A 6,585-nucleotide genomic window follows, 5' to 3' on the forward strand; every position below is an offset into this window, starting at 1 on the left:
TTACTTCCATGTAGGCTGTTAGTCTGTGGGGCTTTTCCTTCAGGAAGTCTGTTAACCTTTATGGTTTTCCATTCACAGAATCTGTTAATTTTGATGCTATGACTTTCAAGATGTCTGCATTTGTGGATCTTTGCATAAAAAGTCTGTTATATTTTCTGTTCCTTTGTGATTCTTATTGGTAGTCAGTTAGTTGATATTGTTTTCTTATTCTTAGAAGTCTTGCTAGTCTGTATCTTATGCAGAAAGTCTGTTAGCTTGGGTTTTTATAGCTAGAAACTTTGGTAATTTGTGACTCTTTATGACAAGAAAGTCTGTTTGAGAGTGTCTGGGCTGTAAAGTCTGTTATTTTGTCTTGAGTTCTTTCCTAGAAAGCCTGTGCCAAGAAGCATACATCCTGGCTTGGGAGATTGGAAAATCTGTTGGTGTGAGCGTTATTCTTAACTTCATTAGTCACTTGCTTAGAATGTCTAATCATATCTTTGAATTTTATGCTCAGGAAGTTTTGTCTCCAAAAAGTGGGCCATTTTGATAGTTTTATGCCTGCCAAGGGTACTATCTGTTTGGTAGAGGTATTTCCTAAAATGTTTATATATCTTTGGAGGAGGCCATTAGTTTTAACCTACGAATTTGGGGAGGTTTTTTCTTGGAAAATGTTAATTGCAGGTGATTTCTGTCCACCGAGTTGGGTCTTGAAATTTTTGGTGCTTGGAAAGTGTTTAAGTTTGATGTATATTTTTTAATTTGTTTGCCGAGAAGGAGAGTTAGTTTGGGCGATTTTATTTTTAGTGTGTGTGTGTGTGTGTGTGTGTGAGAGAGAGAGGAAAGTCTGGTGATTCAGGGAGATTTTTGTTTTGACTGGAAATGGCCTGATTGTGGTTTTTTTATGCCTGAAAAATCTGTTGGTCTACCAGTTTTCCAAGTGTCAATTTGCTTTTTATCCTTGCTAAAGGAAGTCTTCTTGGCAAGTTATTTTCCTGTTAAAGCTTTCATTCATTGGTCTAAAAAGTTTGTTGTGAGGGAAGAATTTTTTTTTTTATAGCCCTGCCAAGTTTGTCAACTCAAGACCCAGAGTTGATTTTGCCCAGAAAGTGGAGTTTGTAGGCCTACTAAGTTTGTCAGTTTGGTAGCCAGAGTTGAATCTGCCCTGAAAGTAGTGTTTATAGCCCTGCAGAGATTGTCAACTCAGGACATAGAGTTGATTCTGCCCAGAATGTGGTATTTTTAGGCCTGCCTAGTTTGTCAGTTAGGGAGCAGAGTTGATATCATCTGTCCAGGAAGCGGAAACTTGTCTAAAAAGCTTGTGATTTATATAATTTCACAGTGCTTCAGCTTTTTGCCTATAGAAGTCTCTTGTTTTATCTAGAGCGCGCTTTTTGTATAGACAGAGTCAGCTGGATTGAGATCTTTGGCTACAAAGTATATCAGATGGGAGAGTTTTTTATATGTATATACCAAGTGTAGTTTTTTTAGGCACAGAAGCCATCAGGTAAAAGTGTTTTTTGCCTAATAATACTCACGAAAATAGACATTTAGTATTCTCTTGAAACTTCTGGATGTAAAAGATGACCTAATTCGCCAAGGATAAGATAAAAGACTAAGATTTAGTGGGTTCTAAAAGCTGACAAAAAAATAGTCATAGAAACTTTTAGGTCTGGTATTAGCACATTAAAGGCAGATCTTGAGGCATAATGCATAAATTACAAAAAGTAAACTTTCCATGAAGCTTTTCCTAACTAGTCCTCATTAGGTGTGACCGTGGCAATGATAGATCTTCCATAATAGTCCAAGAGGAAACAGCAATGGCAATTATTCTGTAGCTCTGGACTGACGATCAATACAAAGTTGTAATTCTTGGTACCTTGTAGCCTTGTTCTAGTATGTGAAACGATTTTATGTGCAATATTAAACAGCAGTTTTCATTTTTATGGCATTTTTAGTCACGTGGCTTTGTTCTGATAAGCTTAACGAAGTTATTTTTATTGTTAGTAATTTGGTGAGATATATGAAACGAATTCTTTTTTGTTGTCCTGTTCTGGTGGTCAATAGAAAACTGGTCTTCCTACTCTTGTTAAACCTGGAAACTGCAAGATTTGAGATGAACTCCTTGCTTCAAAACACCAGGAGAAATGTTCCAATCAAATCCTGGACATTCTTCCATAATTACCTGAACATTTGCTCCATAATTAAGAGTTTATGAAGCAGATTATCCCCTAATAAGGCCGTGGGATGATTATTTCTCTAATTAGGGTTTTACCTCTTCAAGAGGATGATTTCTTGACCAAATTCCGTATTATTGAAAGGTTTATTTTACCAAATTACCTGTTAGTGAGCCTGTGTTCTGCCCTTGATTACATACTTACCAGTTTGGTCTAGTCCTATCCCTAATTACTAGTTAGGTAGGTCTAATCCTATCCCTAAATATTAGTTATATCTAATCCTATCCCAAGTTCCATATTATTGAAAGGTTATTCTACCAAATTACTTGTAAATGAACCTGTTTAGTCCTTGATTGCATCATTACTAATTAGACCTAGTCCTATCTCTAATTATTCTGGCAATGGAATGAATTTTGGTAAGACGTATCACACAGAACCTAAAATTTTGACCCGGTGGTCCACGTGTACGGTGAAGGTTGACGTTAGTCCGACCTGCTGCCCTGCTGGGGGAGGAAGAACTCAGGGCAGGAGGACATTAGCTTTGCACGTCTCTTGCCATTTACCCGACTCAATCACTTACATTGAATGGTGTCTTTAGGCCTATGAGACGAATTGGTGGCATTTTTGGGAAGGGGGGAGTGCCTCAAGGCGCGCTTGTTCCACCCTGAAGGATACGGGTCACTTGTCTGCTTTCGGAGAGATTGTATGTGTCTTGGTGTAATTAATTGCTTTCGTTGTAAAAGAAGACAATAGGATGACTTGTAATTTGAAGTAAAATACCTAAATAATTAAACATTGCATCATTAAATTCACATGGAAAGGTTATTAGCCAGGCAAAGGTTATTTGAATGAACGAAAACTAATGATAAAAATAAATATTGAAAATTGGGTAATTTCAGTGTTCAGTAACAGTTAAATGAGATTTACTTGAAAAATATTGAATTAATTTGAAATGACATGTATAGAGCATTTCTATTTCGGATAGGAGCTTATATTCTGATATATTTAAGATTTTTGACGTCAGATTTGTCATCAAAATGGTGATATTTGTGGTAAATTGAAGTCTATCTTGTTTATAATCATGACCAGACTTCATTTTGGACGCAATTATTGACATTTTGAAAATATGACAGGTTAACAAGCTGTGTGAGACTTTAAATGCACTAAATTTTCTCTATTAAAAAGAATAAGTTTTTTATATGTAAGAACCTCTGAAAATGAGGTTGAATTAGCCTTATCAATCAATAAATTAGAAGTAAAATAATATTTCCAGCTCTCAAAGTCAGGGATTCCGTCAGATGATATGTATCGAAAGATAAAGGGTGTCCATAAAATCCCAGTACCATTACAAGTATTTATTGTACAGAATAGTACTGGGACTTTATGGACACCTTGCATATTTTATCTGTCACTGTCTTTAATTATTCGTTCTCCTGTTTTCTATGAGGTGTAAGAGGTTTACTATAAAAAAAAAAACTCATTTTCTAATAAGAAAACGTTGGAGAAACTCTTAACCCTTCTGCACTGTTAGGGGTCTTTTTGACCCGAAAACAATTTTACATTAGCATATCTCTCTTGTTTTTAGAGATTGAAGCTTCATACTCCTTGACTTTTCCTGACTTTAGGGGGTTATTATGATGCCTAAGTCTGGTAAAATTTTTCCTAGTAGTTAGTGAGCAGCAAAAAAAGTAACATCTAATCTGTTTGGCTCAAAATGACTCGTACCTAGTTTTTTGCTATATTTATTCCAAATTTTTCACAAACTGCATCAAAGATGGTATGATTATTAGTGAAAAAGAAGAAAAGAAACCTGACATAATTGAATTTATAATTTAACTAAAGGAGTTGATAATTTAGACAAACTTGTTGTGACTTATAGGTCAAAGAGCCAGACAAAAAGATGGCCTATGGCCTTGTTTGATAACATTGTGGATGTGTCTCCCTACAATGCTTTTGTCCTTTGGAATATAGTGCAAACTAACTGGAAGGGAAAAGCTACCTTCAAGAGAAGAATTTTTCGTCATGAACTTGGATTGGCCTTAGTCCAACCTGTATTGTCTTCAAGGTTATCATTACCTAAGACGCCAAATGCCCGACGAGTTGCTGAAACTGCAAGACCATCTATAGAATATGATAATTCTCAGTCTCAGGAAAGAGCTGCAAAGAGACAGCGTTGTCATATGTGTAAAAATGACAACAAAGTAACTACAATTTGTACGGTCTGCCAAAAACTACATGTAAGCGGCATGCTGTTGTAACGTTCTAGTGTAATAATTGCAACTAATTCCTAATCTTCATTAAGGTAGGGTGGTTGGGAGGGTTAGGTGTGGGGTCTGAATGACAGTCACTTCCACGTAGTAGACCCTGGGCATGCAAGGTAATCAATTATGTACTTTGTATGGCAGAGAACTGTCAGAATTTATGAGAGGGGTCATTTTGACCCGGAACAGATTAGATGGTACAATGCTGATGAATTACTGCAGTTGTAAGCTGACTATAAATACTAACCATTCTAAATCTCACGAAAGGTATGCAAAAAGATGGCAATGTTATACGTGCAAAAATTATAGCAAAGTAACAGCAATTTGCCAAAAAACTACATGTAAGCACCATGGTGTCACAATATTCAACTGCAATAATTTCAACTAAAAGCTATTCTTCAATAAAATAGGGTGCTAAGAGTGATAGAATTGAAGTCTGAATGATAACTTTCTTGCAGTGTACCCTCGACAAGCAAAGTAATAAAAAAAGTAGTTTGTATGGCAAGGAATTGTCTAAATTTATAAGACGGGGTCATTTTGACCCGAAACAGATTAGATGTTACAAAATTTTAACAGACCACAAGGGTTAAAAGACTAGAAATCTCGACTGAAACGGAAAACGTAATGTCAAAATATACATTTTACACGAGTCATCCAAAGAGAAGTGGACTTTGAAAATATTTTGGGGTGGGCCATTATACTTCAGGACGAAAATCTGGCGGTTTAAGTATAAGGGAATTTCACGCCTTGTTTCATAAGACACCAAAATCTACCAAAAATTTGCCTAAGTACGAAACTACAGCCATGAGAGTGAACGTAAGCCTTGCCACGCCCACCTTGAGGTTAACTGTACTTAAACGCCATTCTCTGACATTTGGGCGGTCTATATATCGTTCCTATTGGCATAGAAGACTGGCAGACATCTTGGAAAGCATGAAGGTAGTATATACGAGACTTCTTCCCAATTGGCCAGCCGCCAGTTTAGAAAACTTATTATAGTAAGCCCTTTTTTGGGTCGACTTCAACGCTGGTAACCGACTGGTTTCATCACCTCGAGAGGGGGCTCTCCCCCTCCCCGAGCCACTGCAGTGTTGGCAGAGTAAATTTTTTTTTTTTTTTTAAATTAACACTTATCATCAGTAATCTAACGTTATATGAATTTATTTTCATGGGTTTAAATAAAAGAATGTCCGATTATATAAGTTTTTATTTCCTCTTATTATACAACTGGTCTACAATGTTTACGACAACTGTGACGTAATTTGAAAAGGATACCTTACCTGTACTTACGTCATAACTGAGAGGTGTCAATACCTCATAGTAGCTAATGCACCTAACATTGTGACGTAACTATGACGGTCACTTATCATACCTGTCAGACGTCGTGAAACGGTTGATCTGGTTACGTCAAAACTATGACGTTATACCTTTGTCAACTTACGTATCATTACAGCTTGTGACATCAACTGTTGCACATTTAATGACGTCTTCAGACATGTCACAATACCCTTGCCCTTTCATGACATCATTGAAACACCAATGCGTGACGTAACTTATTTACTCTGGACAACTAACCTATTCTCCGGTGTAACTCAACTTTCTCTTGGTTCCTCTTTGGAAACTAACACTGACCATCCAATGGGTTCATTTAAACCTTACATTTAGTGGTCCAGCCATAACTTTGGCAAGTGTAAAGTGGCACAGACTCTTACCATACTTTTAAAATGGCCTCGGCCACTTATACTTTAATTTTACTTACTGCCGTTCATTATTGGTACTTAATCTTACCTGGCACCGTCTGGCCTTTTAAACACAACACTTTTATGTATTTTAAGCTGATTATATTTAGTTACCCCAGTAATGTATATAGTGCTAAATTTCTCTCTACCAGTGCCTTGTTCTCTTTATACCAAAGTGCACTGCATTGTTCCCTCTACACCAGAGGACACTGCATTCTTCTCTCTCACAACCAGTGCATTTTCATCTCTCTCCCTACCAAAGAACCCCATTTCAACATTTCCGTCAGGTCTTGGTAACCAGTCAAATCACCTCCGGACCTTCAAATGACCTCTATAGATGACCAGACCCGAAAAAACGGGTCCAAGAGGAGCCCTTGGGGTGTGTTCACTTTAAAAAAAGGAATACCATCAATGCAAGAAATAATATGT

General features: G+C 36.8%; 1 long non-coding RNA gene across 1 annotated transcript in view; it reads left to right on the forward strand.

Moving 5' to 3' along the window:
- LOC135206974 (uncharacterized) overlaps positions 1–5,619 on the forward strand; it is an 8,853-nt gene extending 3,234 nt beyond the window's left edge. The window contains exons 1-2 of the long non-coding RNA XR_010312855.1: positions 1–4,126; positions 4,200–5,619. The exon at positions 1–4,126 is cut by the window's left edge and continues 3,234 nt beyond it. This is a non-coding gene — a long non-coding RNA (uncharacterized LOC135206974). The remainder of the gene's footprint in view (positions 4,127–4,199) is intronic.
- The last annotated feature ends 966 nt before the right edge of the window (positions 5,620–6,585 follow it).

Source organism: Macrobrachium nipponense, chromosome 31 (assembly GCF_015104395.2).
Source record: "Macrobrachium nipponense isolate FS-2020 chromosome 31, ASM1510439v2, whole genome shotgun sequence".
Taxonomy (NCBI): domain Eukaryota; kingdom Metazoa; phylum Arthropoda; class Malacostraca; order Decapoda; family Palaemonidae; genus Macrobrachium; species Macrobrachium nipponense.